Here is an 18,971-nt window from a genome sequence, read left to right as displayed (position 1 = left end):
GGTTTTAGAAAAGGCAGAGGAACCAGAGATCAAATTGCCAACATCCGCTGCATCATCTAAAAAGCAAGAGAGTTCCAGAAAAACATCTATTTCTGCTTTATTGACTATGCCAAAGCCTTTGACTGTGTGGATCACAATCATCTGTGGAAAATTCTTCAAGAGATGGGAATACCAGATCACCTGACCTGCCTCTTGAGAAACCTGTATGCAGGTCAGGAAGCAACAGTTAGAACTGGACATGGAACAACAGATTGGTTCCAAATAGGAAAAGGAGTCCGTTAAGGCTGTATATTGTCACCCTGCTTATTTAACTTATCTGCAGAGTACATCATCAGCAACCCTGGGCTGGAAGAAGCACAAGCTGGAATCAAGATTGCTGGAAGAAATATCAATAACCTCAAATATGCAGATGACACCACCCTTATGGCATAAAGTGAAGAGGAACTAAAGAGCCTCTTGATGAAAGTGAAAGAGGAGAGTGAAAAAGTTGGCTTAAAGCTCAACATTCAGAAAACAAAGATCATGGCATCTGGTCCCATCACTTCATGGGAAATAGATGGGGAAACAGTGGAAACAGTGTCAGACTTTTTATTTTTGGGGCTCCAAAATCACTGCAGATGGTGATTGCAGCCATGAAATTAAAAGATGCTTACTCCTTGGAAGAAAAGTTATGACCAACCTAGATAACATATTGAAAAGCAGAGACATTACTTTGCCAACAAAGGTCTGTCTACTCAAGGCTATGGTTTTTCCAGTAGTCATGTATGGATGTGAGAGTTGGACTGTGAAGAAAGCTGAGCACCGAAGAATTGATGCTTTTGAACTGTGGTGTTGGAGAAGACTCTTGAGAGTCCCTTGGACTGCAAGGAGATCCAACCAGTCCATTCTAAAGGAGATCAGCCCTGGGTGTTCTTTGGAAGGAATGATACTAAAGCTGAAACTCCAGTACTTTGGCCACCTCATGAGAAGAGTTGACTCATTGGAAAAGACTCTGATGCTGGGAGGGATTGGGGGCAGGAGGAGAAGTGGACGACAGAGGATGAGATGGCTGGATGGCATCACCGACTCGATGGACGTGAGTCTGAGTGAACTCCGGGAGTTGGTGATGGACAGGGAGGCCTGGTGTGCTGCAATTCATGGGGTCGCAAAGAGTTGGACACGACTGAGCAACTGAACTGAATTGAACTGAACTGAGCATTCACTCATGGAGAAGGCAATGGCACCCCACTCCAGTACACTTGCCTGGAAAATCCCTTGGATGGAGGAGCCTGGTCGGCTGCAGTCCATGGGGTTGCGAAGAGTCGGACACGACTGAGCAACTTCACTTTCACTTTTCACTTTCATGCATTGGAGAAGGAAATGGCAACCCACTCCAGTGTTCTTGCCTGGAGAATCCCAGGGATGGTGGCTGCTGTCTATGCGGTCGCACAGAGTTGGACACGACTGAAGTGACTTAGCTTAGCAGCATTCACTCAAGATACCTCCACAGTGCAACAGAACCAGAATTTCTGATTTCAGAAGGCAGAATGGCCATCACATATCATAACACAGAACACAAACTATACACTTAGGCCCAGCCGCCCTAATTGGTTGCCCCTGTAAATGAAAGGCTGCAGTCTCTCAGAAAACCTCCTACAGAGACCCAGAACTCAGCTCCAAGTACTAACAGAGTAAACTGAAATAGCTCGGGTCTTGAAATGTTGCAAAGGGAGGAAAGGAGGCCAGGTTGAAAGAAGAGGGGAGGAGGGGGGACTAAAGGGGGCCTTGTGGACATTACCTGCCACCAGGCCTTGCAGGACTTTCCCCTGGACTTCCAGGCAGGGAGGACTGGAGCTCAGCCCTCCAGAAACCAGACAGCAGGCCAGAATTCGAGTTCTCTGCTCACTGGAGGTCATCAGGCTCCGACCCTCAGTTCAGGCTGAGGCCCTTCAACTAGACTCCTGCATTCGGGACCAGGATAGAAGAAAAAAGTACAAAAGGAGGGACTGAAAAGAAGAAAGGGGAAAAGGTCAATAAAGTCTCTTGTTTCTTACCCAGTTGGGGCAATAGCCAGTTGTCTGCATTAGGAGGAGAACAGGGACAAAAAGTCCCTGTTTCTACCACTGGGTCTGGTTGGTCAGCAGACGAGCTGGTCCCTGAGTACCTGAGTGGTCAATTGTATTGAAGAAATCCCACCAGAGTTGCCCTTTGTTGCAGGAAGGGGGAGCCCTTCCCAGGAACAAGAGTGGGCTCTTGTCTAACATTCGGAAGTGAATTGTCCGAGGAGACCCAGGCACTGACAACGCAACAGACTTCATTGGGAAGGGTTGCCCAGGTGGAGAGAAACAGCGTAAGGGAACCCAGGAGAACTGCTCTGCCACGTGGCTCATGGTCTCGGATTTTATGGTGATGGGGTTAATTTCCAGGCCTCTGGAAATTGTCTCTGGCTGGTCACCTTGCTTGATCCATATTTGGTCTTAGGATTCTTTCTGGAGGTGCAGGCATCTCTCAACCAAGAGATGGATTCCAGGGAGGATTCCGGCAAGCTGGTAGGACATATGGACTGTCGTATCCTCTCCCCTTTGGACCTTCCCCCGGTTCTTCTGGTTGATGGTATCTTGTAAGTTCTGCATTCCTCACCAGGACTTCCGGTTGTAAGACAATTCATGCAAGTGGTCAGTATCAGGCCTGGCCAGGGCCCGTGGTTTTGGTCAGCGGTTCCCGTAACAGAACCTTTGTGGAGGATTTTCCCCCCTCACATTTGTCTCATTCATTCAGTCTTTTGTGCTGCTTCCAACCAAGATTTCAACATCTCTGAATTCACGTCTTGGGGCTATCTATCTGGTGATGAAGAGTGAGCTCATCTCCTGTTGGGACTGAAAAGCCCTCTTAATCCTTAGAAAGTGGGTTCTTGTCTTTGGACATTATTTTTCACTCCAGGAGACTGCCAGTGACATTAATATCTGTGACAGAGGGCTCCATCTCTGTTATCATGGGGGTCCTGGCCTTTGCTGGCTTCAGGGGTGACTGAGCCCTGAACTAGGAGGGGCATGCGGAGTCCTCAGCATGGGCAGTGCCCCATTTCATGTCTTGTCACTGAGTGAGGCTGGGTTTCCTATTTAAAGATGCAAGCAGAATTTTAAGGAAGTAGCAAGAACAATGTGGTTCTTGGAAGTATGCTCTGTTGCAGACACCCATTAAAATCACCTCCCAGTTGATTTCACTCCCATCTGGGGTCTGCAATGTGCCCGGGTGCAGGAGCATGCACGGGGTAGGGTTGGCCAGGGCTGTCCAGGTGTCAGGAGAGGTCCGTCTTCCCCCACCTGGCTGTCCTGACCAGGACTTTAATGCTGTCCTTCTGTCTTTCTCGTGCTCTCCCAGTCACTTGCCTCTTCACCAGCCTGCTCCACTGAGGCTACCAGGCCCCCCATGTTGCCTCTTTCCAGGGATTAAACCCAGGCCCTTGTCCCCCAGGCCTATGCATGAGTCTTCCCCTGACACATTGATCACCTGAACCCACCAAGCTGGTGCCTCACCCAAGCCTGCGTCCTGTCCTTCTCCCAGGGCCCCCTGTGTCTCTTGTCCCCAAACCATCCAGGCCCCCTCCTGAATAGAGACTTGAGTGAATAAGTGATGTGAAAGTAAAAGTCGCTCAGTCGTGTCCGACTCTTTGCGACCCCATGGATTATACAGTCCATGGAATTCTCCAGGCCAGAATACTGGAGGGGTAGCCTTTCCCTTCTCCAGGTGATGTTCCCAATCCAGGGATCGAACCCAGGTCTCCTACATTGCAGGCGGATTCTTTACTAGCTGAGCCACAGGGGAAGCCCAAGAATACTGGAAGAGTAATGCCTTTTCTTTATAATTGGTAATTTACAAACCTGCCGTCCCATGGCCCTGCCCCAGGGCAGAGACAGATCCTGTGTCCTGGTACAGGTTCTTCTGCCTCCCCACAGCTGCAGCACAGTAGAATTTATTGTCAATAGATGCCTTGCCATCAGTTGATGAATGTGTAGTGTAGGAGGGCTGTGACTCCTATTGTTTGGTGAGGAAAGGGCTCAGGTCTTAGGATTGGGCCCACGCAGCTCAAACACCTAATATGGGAAGCATAGGTTGTATATGCAGTCACTCCTGCTGTGACGGAAAATGAGGTGACTCATGAGGAAGGTAGTAGAGAGTGTTTCCAGAAGCTGGCATGTCAGGTGGTATGAAGGTATTCCAGAAATAGAACAAGTGAGACGAAAAAGAAGATTCTGGAAAGAGGTGATAAGAAGTAAATCTCTGCAATCAAAATGATTCCATAGTTGAATCTTTTCAATTAGTGAATAGTCCAAAGGCCTGTGATGTGAGGAAGAGATGTCAGGAGGTGGGAAGAGAAAGGGAGGATGACAGAGCATCCCCAGGGCAATTGTCCTCCCTGGACCAAGTCATGGCACATGGACCGTTTTCCCGAACACACACACACACACACACACACACACACAGAGTGGGATAGGTCTATCTCATTTCGAGAGAACTACCACTCCATCCTGAGCATCTCAATTACCTATTGTCTTTGGCAATTTATCCCAGTGCACGAAAGCTTGCTCAAGCCAGCCCTTACAGTCTCCATTTGGGATTTTCATGAGGAACTCAGTCACAGCTCTCTGATTGTCCAATGTCTGCCTCCAAGATGAACCACTGTTCAGTTTCTGTTCTCTGAGTCAAAAAGTATTCTTTCTGTCCTTGAAAGCCAAACTGCCAGAATCTGCTGGAGCATCCATTGCTTTGCCCTGACACATCACCCTCCCTGCAGGGTGGGAAGTCCTACCCCCAGCAGAGGAGGTCTGTGTCTGGTCTAGACAACCTGTCTCAATGCCCCATCACTCCTCTGCTTTTCTTCCAGTCTCCTGGTCCTGCTCTATCCTCTCTGTCCCTGCCCTGGCTGCTGGGCCTCTTAGGTGGGACCAACTTCCAGTCTGTATGCAAACACATAGTTCTGTAACCCTACAGTGATTCTTCTGCCTCTGCCCTGGGCCTTCCTACTTCCCATTGGTTGTGACAGTTTCCAGCTTCATGTCAAGCTGGCTTTGTTTTTAGTTCTTCCCCAGGTTTTTTGGAGTCTCTGTCTGTCTTCCCTGGCCTTCACCTTCATGTCCCAGAGGACCAAAGAATTTAACCTTCTCACTAAACAAGGATAGTAAATGAAAGTCTCACTGACCTGGCCTAGACCACACCCTGTGGTTATCCTAGTCTGGGCTCAAGATTGGTGGTGAAGTCATCGCAAAGAGAGTGAGAGTCTGTGACAGAGAAATGCAGGTGATGGTTGGGGTTGGGAGGAAAGGACCCACAGGCATCCCTTCCTGATCCCTGTGACAGCAAGTGTGTCCCTCTGTAGGGCTGCGCTTGGCAGAGCAAGGACTGTCCCTGCCCAGCCCTCCCCATCACCAGTCAAAAGGGTGCCCTTTGCTGGCTTGAGGCAGAAGAGGAAGTTGCAGGGAGATGGAAAACATGTGGAGGCCGCTCTTGAGGAAGCGGGAACACAGAGGGGGCGAGGAGCACAGAATCTAAAGCTGGATACCATAGGATATCAAGGGACCTGGCAACCCAGGAGTGCCCGTCGTGATCTGCACTCCTCAACTCAGTACTCATTAAGTCAGGTGGGCTCAGTGGTCATCAGATACACCCTCTCCTCACACCTTCAGCTTCACAAATCATCTCTCGTGGCCCCTTAGACCAGGAAGGCACTCCATAGCACACCCACACTCCTAGCACATCCACTGTCCCAAAACCACAGCCAGGGCTCTTCAAAGACAGGCTGAGGAGCCCCTCAGCAGGTTCACTAGGGGTGAGGCTCCCATTTCTGGGACCCCATGTACCCTAAATCTGAGGATGGTAAGCTGGGACAGTGGCACTCCTGTCCCCCTCATTGATTTGCCTGTTGTCTTCAGCTGCTTTTGCTCTACAAAGGTGGGGGTGGGTCCCTGAGACAGAGACTGATTCCAAACGGCCTGCAGGGAAAAGTTTGCAGAGTCCCGCCTCAGTCAAGTACCACTGTGACGTTTGTGTCCCCAGCAGGTGACTATACGGATCTGGGACCAGAGGGTAGAAGTGGGGTGCCCATCCTCACCTTCACGGCCCAAGCCCCACTTTGGGAAACTGTACTTCCATTCCTCCTACTTCAGGAACTGAGGGCTTCACTGGGGTTTGTCTCAGGCAAAAGGGTAACATGCCAGTGTTTGGGGGAAGTGGGCGCTAACTCACTTTGATTAGTGGTTTTCCTCTGGCAAGTTCAAGAGTAAAAGCAGAGGTGTCATGAATTTATCAGCTGAGGGGGAGGGGTGTGTTTGTATGTGTGTCTGTGCGCGTGCGTGCATTCACTTGCTCACTTGCTTTTTAAAGCATTTCAGGTCTTCTCAGGGTTCTCCAGGGAACCACAGGGAGGAACTGCCTTATCCTGCCCTGCCCAACTCAGGGGCTCCTGCTTTCTGAGGGGGAGGGGCGGCCTGTGGGCAGCAGCATTTCCTGCCACGCCCTCTTCTCTGTGTGCTACCTCTCCTCCATACTGTACATTTTTTTTTTTTTTTGCCAGTTTTTAAATTTTATCTGGCCTTGCCTTGACCGGGGGATGTCAACCAGCCCCAGGAGAATTTACAAGGAGGAAGAGCCTGCAGGGAGAAATAAGTCAGGGGTAAGGAACCACCAGCAAGAAACTTCTGGGGCACCCCCTCCTAGTCCTGGGTCTTAATGGCTTCCCAGTCCAGAAACTCTAAGGAAATGGCTTCTGTTAGTGATCTAGTGAGGTGGGGAGGAGGGGTGCGAAGCTGATTCCTCTCAGGGCCCCAGGCCAGGGGCCCAGCTGGTCCACACTTTGATTTCAGGCTGGGGAGGACCAGAGCAGCGAAACTCAGGGAGTCACCTCGGACTTCTGTCCTGCAGGCAAGAAGTGTGTGAAAATAGTGGGTTTGATTTGAGCAGCTGAGTCTGTCGTGTGTTATGGCAGAAATAGAAAACTAATACACACACCCATCCCATTTAAATGAAACTGTCTGGATATAAAACTGTAGGCCCCAAACTCTTTTCCTGTAAGACTTTGGCGACAGAGCTCCTAGGGGCTTCCCAGGTGGCTCAGTGGTAAAAACAATCTGCCTGCCAATGCAGGAGACCTGGTTCCATTCCTGGCTTGGGAAGATCCTCTGGAGAAGGAAACAGCAGCCCACTCCAGTATTCTTGCCTTGAGAATTCCATGGACAGAGGAACCTGGCGGGCTGCGGTCTGTGGGGTCGCAAAGAGTCAGACACAACTGAAGCAACTTCACATGCGTGCACACACGGGCAGTCATTTAGTCCTAGTGGAGGGGGGGAAGGTTTAAAAACCGTTTCCAAACAACAGATCAATAGATGTGCTCATAGGTGGGACAAGTTCACTGTTTTTCTTTTGTCCCACTATTATTAGTCTTCTCTCTTTCCGTCTTTAATGTACATCAGTTACTGAGACATAATTTACAGACAGTTATAATTGAGATATAATTTATAGAAAGTTATTGAGTTATAGTTTATAGAGTGCCTTCCTTTTGAGTAAAGCAGCTTAAAGTCCTTTATCTTTGGGAGTATATTAGAAACATGTAGGCATTTGGCAAAATTATAAGACACGTTCCCAGGCTATGGAAGTAAGAGCAGATGAATGATATTACTTCAGCCATGAATCATCATACCAACCTGTAAATTCTGTGGAGAATCATATTTCCAAGCAGTACTATTTTCAAGTTTGCAGAACTGAAAAAACTAATGATTTTTCTCAGTGAAGCCCTTGATCTTTTAGACCAAGTGAATGCCAGAACTAGAAGTCACTTCCACTTACTATGATGTTTATAGTTTATGAGCTTCATAAAATTAGTCCATATAATACTATACTTATTACAAGTATGATAGGTATTTTAACGAACTGCCCACTCACTTTTAGTCACTGGAAACACTTATGTTGATTATAGACTTTAAAAGATATGGACTTCCTTGGTGGTCCGGGGTTAAGACCCTGTGCTTCCACTGCAGGGGCATGGGTTCAGGCCCTGGAAAGGGAAGTCCTACCTGCTGCATGGTGTGGGCCCCCACCCCCTAAAAAGGAGCCACAGCGATTGGTGACAACGTGGGTGGCCCTAGAAAGTGAAAGTGAAAGTCGCTCAGTCGTGTCTGACTCTTTGCGACCCCATGAACCATACAGTCCATGGAATTCTCCAGGCCAGAATACTGGAGTGTGTAGCCTTTCCCTTCTCCGGGGGATCTTCCCAACCCAGGGATTGAACTCAGGTCTCCCGCATTGCAGGTGGATTCTTTACGAGCTCAGCCATCAGGGTAGTCCAAGAATACTGGAGTGAGTAGCCTATCCCTTCTTCAGTGAATCTTCCCGACCCAGAACTCGAACCGGGGTCTCCTGCATTGCACGTGGATTCTTTACCAAGTGAGCTATCAGGGAAGCTAAGTGGAATAAGTCAGACAGAGAAAGACAAATATTGTATGCCTTTGCATGTGGAATCTAAAAAACAAAACAAATGAACAGAGTCATAGATACAAAGAACAAACAAGTGGTTGTCAGAGTGGGTGGAGGGTGAAAGAAGTTGGGGGTGGAGATTAAGAGGAGCAGACCCACAGTTACAAAATAAATGAGTCAGGGGCATGAAAAGTACAATGTGGGGAACATAGTAGAGTTTAACATCTTTGCATGGTGGCAGAAGGTAGCTCGACTTACTGACTTACGGTGATCATTTTGAAATATATAGAAATATTTAAGTCTGAATTTGGCAATAAGGAGTTCATGATCTGAGCCATAGTCAGCTCCTGGTCTTGTTTTTGTTGACTGTATAGAGCTTCTCCATCTTTGGCTGCAAAGCATATAATCAGTCTGATTTCAGTGTTGACCATCTGGTGATGTCCATGTGTAGAGTCTTCTCTTGTGTTGTTGGAAGAGGGTGTGTGCTATGACCAGTGCATTTTCTTGGCAAAACTCTATTAGTCTTTGCCCTGCTTCATTCCGTATTCCAAGGCCAAATTTGCCTGTTACTCCAGGTGTTTCTTTACTTCCTACTTTTGCATAATATATATATATATATATATATAAATCATAAAGGCACATCAGATCAGATCAGTCACTCAGTCGTGTCCGACTCTTTGCAACCCCATGAATCGCAGCACGCCAGGCCTCCCTGTCCATCAACAACTCCCCGAGTTCACTGAGACTCACGTCCATCGAGTCAGTGATGCCATCCAGCCATCTCATCCTCTGTCTTCCCCTTCTCCTCCTGCGCCAATCCCTCCCAGCATCAGAGTCTTTTCCAGTGAGTCAACCCTTTGCATGAGGTGGCCAAAGTACTGGAGTTTCAGCTTTAGTATCATTCCTTCCAAAGAAATCCCAGGGCTGATCTCCTTCAGAATGGACTGGTTGGATCTCCTTGCAGTCCAAGGGACTCTCAAGAGTCTTCTCCAACACCACAGTTCAAAAGGAAAGAACAAAAATAATTGCAAATAATGAGACATTGTCAAAATAGACTTCTAGCAGTGAAAATGTTTGCTGAATTTAAAACTCACTGCATTGGTGAACCAGCATTTTAGACAAAGCAGCATAGAGAATCTGTGAACTAGATGACTGATCTGAAGAAATTAATCCAAATTCAGCAGAGAGTTTCATTCTGAAACTGAGAGAGAGGTATAAGAGAAAGCTAAACAATAAGAGGGCCCAAACTACATCTAACAGGACTTTCAAGAGGAGAAAGGAAAAAAATGAGAGAGAGGAAATTTTCAAAGAGCTAGGAATTTCCCAGATTTTTATGAAAAACATTAATTCTCAATTTCTGGAAACAGCAAATCCCAAGAAAGATACACAAAAATAAATTAATTACTAGATGTATTGTAGTGAAATTGCAAAATATCTTCAAGATCTTAAGAGAAAAAGGAGAAAAAATTAAAAGTGACTATTGATAAAATACAGGCTATCTGTAATGGAAAAACAATCAAATTGACACCAGACTTCTAATTAGTTTTAAACAATTCTGAGCCATCATCTCTTCAGACATCTCTTCTGACATGTTTTCTTTTACCTCTTCCTTTGGGATTCCAGGGAAATGTGGGGTAAACTTCATTGTGTCTGCCATGTCTCTTACTCTTTCTTCTGTATTTTTTCACGCTTTGGACTTTTTGTACCTCATTCCAGATAATTTCTTTTTATTTACCTTCCAGTTTACTAATTCTCTCTTCAGCCATGTATAACCTGCTATTAGACACATGTATTGAATTCTTAATTTTAGTTACTCAGTTTTACAGTCATAGGTTATTCCATATATCAAGTATATATAATTTATAGTCCTACATTGAATTTCCATCTTTTTTAGCTCCTTAAACATGCTAAGTATAGCTATTTTTAATTCCTGCCTGATATTTCTAAAATCTAAAACAATAAGATCTAAAATGGTAGTTACTAGCTACATTTGGCTCCTGAGCACTTGAAATACAGCAAGCCTGATTTGGGATAGTGTAACTGTAAAGTGCATGTCAGATTTTGAAGACTTGGTACAAAAAATTGTCCAGTATCCCATTATGACTTTTATATTGATTTTATATTTATGTTGATTACATGCTGAAATAGTTTGAAATAGCAATTTGGGTTAAATAAAAACTTGAGTCAAAATATACTGAGTTAAAATTAAAAAAATACTTTCAATTGTTTCATTTTGCTTTTTAATGTGGTTACTAGAAAATTTGACATTACGTGCATGATTCACATTTGTGGTTTGATTCTAGTTCTATCAGAGCACTGATCTAGACCTTCTGCATGTTTTCTGCTTCTGTTGTCTTATCTACAAAGCATGAGGCGCTTGGTTGCTGTAAATCAAGGAGTTAGATATTTTTGGCCATGCAGAACCTTTGAAGCTGGATTGCAGTCTGTTTGAGGACTGGTTTGCCTGCAGTTGACCTTTACTCCTAGGGTGCAATCCTTCAGCATCTCTACCCAAAGAGCAGGAAGCTTACCAGGGTCCCTACCCTGGACTTCAATACGTGTTTGCTCTATTGTCCAAAGCCTGCATAAGCCACCAAGACAGAAATGTTGCTTCTAGGCTTAAAAAACTGTGATGCCATTATTATATCAATACTGTTGCAATTTGAAAGCCGCCAAGATTAGGACTGTAAAACTACTCAGGAAGTCACCACAATCAGAAACCACAACTGATTTTGTGAACTCCAGAACCACAATGTGCAGGCACGCAGGTGATGGTTGGCATGAATGTATGCCATGTGCCACAAGCCCTGCTCTCAACACTGCAAGGCCAGTAACCAGAGCCCAGCAGCTCTATTACTACTCCGCAGAAGCACCAAATGTCTTCGCAACTGGGCTTGCCAGCAGGAGCAGCAGAAACTTGACTTTTGTGCTCCGATTAGGTCAGGTTGGAATGAAAGTGAAAGTGATAGTGGGTTGCCATTCCCTTCTCCAGAGGATCTTTCCAACCCAGGAATCAAGCCCAGGTCTCCTGCACTTTACCATCTGAGCCACCAGGGAAGCCCCCATCTATGTAGACAATTTCTATAAAGGCAGAAAGATCAGTTGTGACTTCAAGCTTGGTTTCTGGAATCACGCTGCCTGGTTTAAAACCTGTATTTTTGTGACCTGGAGTATTTCCCCATTCTCTCTCAAACTTCTAGTTCTCTGTCTGTAAAATAGGTATACTGATAGTACCTACTTTTTTTTTTACTTTAAAACAATGTTGTGGAGGGACTTCTCTGGCGGTCCAGAGGTTGAGACTTTACCTTCCAATGCAGGGGGTGCAAGTTCAGTCCCTGGTTGGAAAGCTAAGATCCCATGTGCCTTGTGGCCAAAAATTCAAAATATAAAACAGAAACAATATTGTAACAAATTCAATAAGGACTTTAAAAATGGTCTGCATGAAAATAGAGCTTAAAAAATTTGCTGTGGGGCTCAAATAAAATAAGGCCTTTAATAGACCTCACAATAAGTACTTAGAAAATTTTAACTGTTCATCATAGGGATGACAAAAGATCTAGTTGCTAACCCTCATTATATTGCCTTGGCAAGTCTCTTAAATTCTGAGTCCTGATTTCTTTGTTTTTCAGATGAGGGCCTTGTCTTACATGCTCTGTAAGGTGAGTTTCTGAGCTACAAATCTCTAGATTTCATGACTGGAGAAAGCGAAGCACTGAAAAAAGCTATTAGCCTACTAAGGAATTAGGTTGGAGAGTCTGGCATCTAGACGTTCTAATTTTTAATTTCTTTTTTTCCACACAAAGTCTTATAATTTTAGCGCTAGATGCTAATTAAGAGAAATATGGTGATGAAACTAATAGCGGGAAGCATCTTTAAACAGGATTCCATGACTTCAATTGCTAAAATAAAGAAAAACACCAGAGGGCACTTGAGTTAAAGAGTGAGGTGAAACAATTCAGTTCAGTCGCTCAGTCGTGTCCGACTCTATGTGACCCATGGAATGCAGTACGCCAGGCTTCCCTGTCCATCACCAACTCCCGGAGTTTACTCAGACTCATGTCCATTGAGTCGGTGATGCCATCCAACCATCTCATCCTCTGTTGTCCCCTTCTCCTCCTGCCTTCAATCTTTCCCAGCATCAGGGTCTTTTCAAATGAGTCAGCTCTTCGCATCAGGTGGCCAAAGGATTGGAGTTTCAGCTTTAGCATCAGTCCTTCCAGTGAATATTCAGGACTGATTTCCTTCAGGATAGACTGGTTGGATCTCCTTGCTGTCCAAGGGACTCTCAAAAGTCTTCTCCAACACCACAGTTCAAAAGCATCAGTTCTTCTGTGCTCAGCTTTCTTTATAGTCCAACTGTCACATCCGTACATGACTACTGGAAAAACCATAGCCTTGACTAGACAGACCTTTGTTGGCAAAGTAATGTCTCTGCTTTTTAATATGCTGTCTAGGTTGTTCATAACTTTTCTTCCAAGGAGCAAGCGTTTTTTTAAATTTCATGGCTGTAGTCACCATCTGCAGTGATTTTGGAGCCCCCCAAAATAAAATCCCTCATTGTTTTCACTGTTTCCCCATCTATTTGCCATGAAGTGATGGGACCAGATGCCATGATCTTAGTTTTCTGAATGTTGAGTTCTAAACCAACTTTTTCTCTCTTGTCTTTCACTTTCATCAAGAGGTTCTTTAGTTCTTCACCTTCTGCCATAAGGATGGTGTCATCTGCATATCTCAGGTGGAAAAAAGTTCAGGTAAACATTGGCAGTCTTTTTAGGAGGTGAAAAGAAAGTCGGAGCAAGCCTGATGGTAAATAGTAGAGATTAGCTATCTTCGCCCTTAGTAGTCCCAGTGGAAGGACCAGGACTTGGAGGAGAGACCAGAGCCAGATTAGGTGGCCAGGGAAGTGGACCCAAGCGGGCAAAGATTCTGTCAAGCCCAGAAGCTGAAGCTATTTCTTTCCCACAGTGGAGCACCCCTCTCACCCTACAGGGCAAAATACGTGTTGGTGTGAAGAGGATGGACACACCAGTGGATACTGCAGTTTGCTTTCAATGGACAAATTTCCTCTTGATTCAGAGAATGGACACTGGAAGTCGTTCATTCTGGACGGAAACAGATGAGAGAGAAGTGGAGAAGGACAGAGCTGTGACCAACTTCTCAAGAAGGTCTCCATGGGAGACGTCGGTCTGCTTCAGAATTTCTTGGTGCGCTAGGAGAAATGTGAAGACCACGGTAAGTGAGATGAGGAGAAGTGTAGTCCACTCAAAAGGGACATGGACCCACCCTCTGTGTTGTGTGGTTGTGTATGTGTGTGTGTGTGAAAGTGATCTATTCAAGCTGAACAGTTCCTGGGAGAACAATGGCCCTGGGATGCTCTTGATCCTCTTTCCTCTTCTGCCTCCTGACATCTCTCCTCACAGCACCGGCCTTTAACTTTGTACATGGATTCTTCTTGCTCACCCTAACATGAGGCACCACTCCGATTCTAGAGATTTCCTTTTTACTGACCCTCTCTCTACAAACTCTTTTAAAAATATCGGCTATTCTAGTTTCTGGAAATCAGTCAATACCGCCTCAAACATCAGCTCCTGAGAGGACTAAATCTGTTCCCATCCTCATGTCGCCTCATGATGTCACCGACTGAGGGGCGCCTGGGACCCTTGCTCGCCCATCCACTGTCTGAGCTCTGTGGAGATGGGGCGCCTCCTTCCTCCATCTCACCTCACCTGTCACAGGGCTGCCATAATGGTTGGTTGAAATGACTGCGGAACAGAGACAGACTGTGAACAGAGCAGGGGAAGGGCAGGGTGGAGGAACTGAGACGGTAGCAAGTGACGTATATGCACACTGGAAGTGAAAGTTGCTCAGTCATTGTCTGACTCTTTGCAACCTCATACTGTATGGGATTCCCAGGGCAGAATACTGGAGTGGGAGCCTTTCCTTTCCAGGGTATCTTTGCAACCCAGGGATCAAACCCAGTCTGCCACAATTGCAGATGGATTCTTTACCAGCTGAACCACCAGGAAACCCAAGATACTGGGTAGCTTATCCCTTCTCCAGCGGATCTTCCTGACCAGGAATTGAACCAGTTCTGCATTGCAACAGACTCTTTACCAACTGAGCTATCACGGGAAGCCCCTATATCGCACTATCAGTGGAAAATAAGCTAACCGGTGGGAAGCTGCTATATAACGCAAGGAGCCCAGCCTGGCACTATGTGATGGCCTAGAGGTGATGGGGGCAGGAAGGAGGCTCGGATGGAGTGGGTATATATATAATTATGGCTCATTTGCTTTCCTATAAACAGAAACCAACATAGCATTGTAAAGAAATTATCCTCCAATTAAAAAAAAAACCCAGACTCTATAGTAGGCTACCTGAGTAAGGGGTTGAAGGCATCTGCTCAGTTTAGGGTATGTAGAAGGGCTTCAACTCTTATTTTCCTTGCAAGTATCACTAACTGAAGCTCCCCTCACAGTCCAGTCGACAACCATAGCCATCAAAGTCCATCACCTTATCCTCTCTTGGTCCTCATGCATTTCACACAAACTGGTTTCATCAGCCCGGATTCTGGCTGAGTTCCAGAAACAGGTACTGAGGCAGAATTCAGAGGGAAGGCAGGGCACAGGGCCTGGCATGAAGGACGAGGAAGGTGAATCCCAGCCAACCCCTGCCCCTCACTGAACCTCCTCATCCTGGAAATGAGCAGGGGGATAAGAACCCCATATCACCTGAGAGCAGAACTCGACAAGCTCAGCCTGAGTTCTGAGAGGTCCCCGCTGTCAGGTGACATTGTGAAAAGGGAGGGGCCCTCACTAGGCTGAGGGCCTATTGATGCTTAAAGGGTTTAGCCAAGTCCCCTGACTGAGCACAGACTGCTGGCTGCAGGGCCCCGGTAGGTGGTGTGAGACAGCAGGCACTCAGCCGAGGGCAGGAGTCACGGGGCTGAGAGCAGCTGGGGGCTCCACATGATGTGTCAGCGGGGAGGGGACCCACCCAGGGCCAAGATGAGAGGGGCCGGGCTCTCACCCAGGAGAAGGGGCAGGAAGGCCTTTGGCAGACCAACTCCAAGGCCTTCTCATAGGAAGTAGCTTGGGTCAAGCAGCAAGGCAGGACCCCACAGCAGGACTGTGGGAAGGGCTGAGGTCAGGCCTGTGCTCCTGGAGCAGCAGCAGTAGGTCTTTGTGAAAAACTTTCTATACCTTGAGGGGAGGCTCAGTTCAGTGGTCCCTGTCCAGCAGGGAGAAGTTTTGAATAGAAGAAAGCTTCAGCCCCTTAAACCCTTAGAATAAGTGTGTAGAACCCTCAGTGGGAATGAGAACAGCTGGGACAGTTTGCTGCAGTGAATGTACCTGGACAAAGTCACATCAAGCATCAAAATATGAAGAAATTATAAAGGGCTGAAAATAATTGCATGCATGTGCAGTTGGCAAAAAATCAAAACAAGAATACAAAAAGACCAAAAACCCAAGGGATTTCAGAGCAGCGGGAGCAAAAGCAGGGTACTGGTCATGATCCCTGCACACAGCACCACCAAGGGGAACAAACCACCCAGGTCACCCCTCTGGCCTGAACCCAGACCGCCCCCCACCCTCAACTCATATGCAGGACCGGCTCCCCCACCCTCTGAGTCAGCAAGGGAACATGTTACTTGTTTTGCTCCCTCATGAGTCCCAATAAAGCTTCTTCCCCTGAATTTGTGTCTGGCCTTTTACCAACTTCTATTGATCGAGTCCAAGAAGCACTGGTCAGTAACACAAGAGGCTTTTGCTGAAGGTCAGGATGCTGCTCGGAATGTCTCCAGTGGGCTTCCAGCAGAACAGGGATTGAACATATGCAGATCCCGTGGGATGCACCGTGTCAGGAACAAAGCAGGCGCAATGGTTGATATGATGAGAGACGGGATGGCTGCCAGGTCCTGACTGCAGAGTATGACGCTGGTTCCCAGCACAGGCGATCCTAGAGGCAAAACACCCTGGATGGGCGGCCAACCTAGAACAAACTGCACGACTGAAAGGAATGAGACCAAGGAACCCTGGCTCCACTGGTTAGGACTCCGGCTTTTGCTGCCAGGTGCCCGGGTTGATCACTGGTCAGGGAACTAAGATCCCCAATGCCAGGCAGCCGACCAAAAAACAAAACCCAAGAAACGAAAAGAAAGTAGAACACAAGCTGGATGATCAGGACGCTGAAAACAGCCTCCCAACAGCTTGTCTGGATACTTTGCCCAGTTTGTAGAACTGAGACAGTTATCAGAACTGAGAATCCATACAGAGAAAGGCCAGTTTCCAGCAGGAGGGCCCTCTTATCACCATGGCAAGCCAGTGCAGCAAGTCCTCTGGCCTTCCCCATCCTTGGAGGCCACACGGCCATTGACTCAGGTAAGTCACACTGGGAAGCAGAAGCCACCCCACATTCCTATGACCCAGTGTGTGACTCACATCATGTCCAGGGATCTGAACCATATCGCGACCCGCTGTTATCAAATGTGATGCATGAGATGCAGGGTATTGAATACATGACCATCCTGCATCCTGCTTATAGGGGTATCACGTGTGTGAAGACCCACACTGGTTATTCACATCTCCAGATTCAACCAGTATGGAAAAGTCTCCTAGTTAGGATGGGTGAAGGCTGCCATAGTTGAGAAGTATGAGTACTTCTCATATTCCTTTCCTTTGCTACAAACAAATGTGCAAGACCACCCTTTTCTGGTAAAATGACAGATTAGTGACAATCATGGCCTGAAAGCATGCAGGGCTGTGATCCCTTCACATCTGCTTTTTATATCTGCCTGGTGTAAAGCATTTCTATCAATGGCCGACACTAAATATTTCAGAATTGCAGACCAGAGGCCTCGCAACTGCTCAACTCAGCTGTGGAAGGTTTCATGGAAGGATATGAAGGAATGAGTGTGGCAGGAACTGCCACTGGGACCTAGGACCCTGTAGCACCCATGACACAGAAGTCCACCAGTGGGGGAAATCGTGCCAGGGTAACCTGCTGCCTGCTAAGTCACTTCAGTCATGTTGACTCTTTTGCGACCCTATGGACTGTAGCCCACCAGGTCCCTGTCCATGGGATTTCCGGGCAAGAATACCAGTGTGGGTTGCCATACCCTCCCCAGGACAGCTTGTGACATCCAATCAGAGCATCACAACCCAGCCCCACAGGGTCATAGGCACGAACCACACTACTTGAGTGAGGAAACCCTAATCATTTAAACATGGCTACTGATATGGTCCTGAGTCTGGTAAGAAGGGACCTCCGGTCTTGATGAACTGGGCTCAGCTGAGAGGTCAGCTGTCATAGGATAGAATGATCGTGTGGCTTGGCATAAGCAGGGCCACAGGGAACAGAAAGATGACCAGCAGGGGAACCAAGACCTGACACCAGAACTGTGGTACCTCCTTCCTCTGCTCACCTCTGTGGTTACACAGGTCCCCGTGGCCCCTTGGACCGAGGAAGCCACTCTACAGCAGAGGAGGGGGCCTTAGCCTGTAACTGCAGGACCCACCCTCCTATCACATTCCCACCACCAAAGCTACAAGGCAGGACCGGCAGGGTTGGGATTCATAAACAGGCAGCGAGGAGCCCCTGGATAATTCCCCAGGCGATGAGTCACCCATTGCTGGGTTTTGCAAACCAGGGCAGTGGTCAGAGGATCCTTGGTTTTTCACATTGTCTTTGCCTGTTGTCGCACCACAAACCTGGAGGTGCACAGAGACAGACGCCAAAAGCCTGAAGAGATGAACAGATTTTCTTTTGTAGATTCCCCAACTCCTGTCTTAATCAATAACCATTATAGGCTGCCATCTCCATGATTTGTGGACGATATGAATGTGGGACCAAAGGTAGAAGTGGGGGTTCCCACTCCTCACCCTCAGGCCCCATGTCACACTTTGAGAGACTGGGCTCTCATCCCTCCTGGGGACCAGGCTGGGAAGCTTTGCTGGGTAAGCCCTCAGCAAGGGATAAGATGCCAGTGGTGGAGAGTGTGATTCGGGTCCCTTCACAGGGGAAGGTATTGACGCCCTGGGCTTATCGGGATGCAAAGATGTGGAATACTTAGTGAGCTGCGGGCAGGAGTGTGGCCACTAAGGGATGTGTCTGGGGAAGAGAGAGCCCGGGTGGCACGGGTGTTTATAGCGGTAAAGTGGCCTGGGATCAAGGCAGGGAAGTCATGTCGAGGAAAAGGTGTGTGAACAGATGAGATCAGTGGTGTGTGCTTTCAGGGGTGTCTAGGTTCCTCCCCACAGGAAGGTCGCCTGTCCCAGGCCTGCCACGGGGGCTCTCACTCCTGGAGGCATGGCTGAGGGCTGGGAGCTTAGGATGGCAGTGTTCCTGCCATGCTCTCCTTGTCCTCTTGCTCCCCACCTCCCATTGTGTGAGCATTGCAATTTCAACCAGTTTGCCCTTTGCTGGCCTGAAAGTGGCCAACCGCCCAGCAGGTGCAACAAGGAAAGGAGCTCACCTAAGGATTGAGGGGAGAGGCGAGGCAACACCACGCCCGTGGCTTCTAACCA

Source organism: Bos taurus, chromosome 9 (genome assembly GCF_002263795.3).
Source record: "Bos taurus isolate L1 Dominette 01449 registration number 42190680 breed Hereford chromosome 9, ARS-UCD2.0, whole genome shotgun sequence".
Lineage (NCBI taxonomy): Eukaryota > Metazoa > Chordata > Mammalia > Artiodactyla > Bovidae > Bos > Bos taurus.
The sequence above is the reverse complement of the archived record's forward strand: the minus strand, read 5'-3'. Positions refer to the sequence as shown.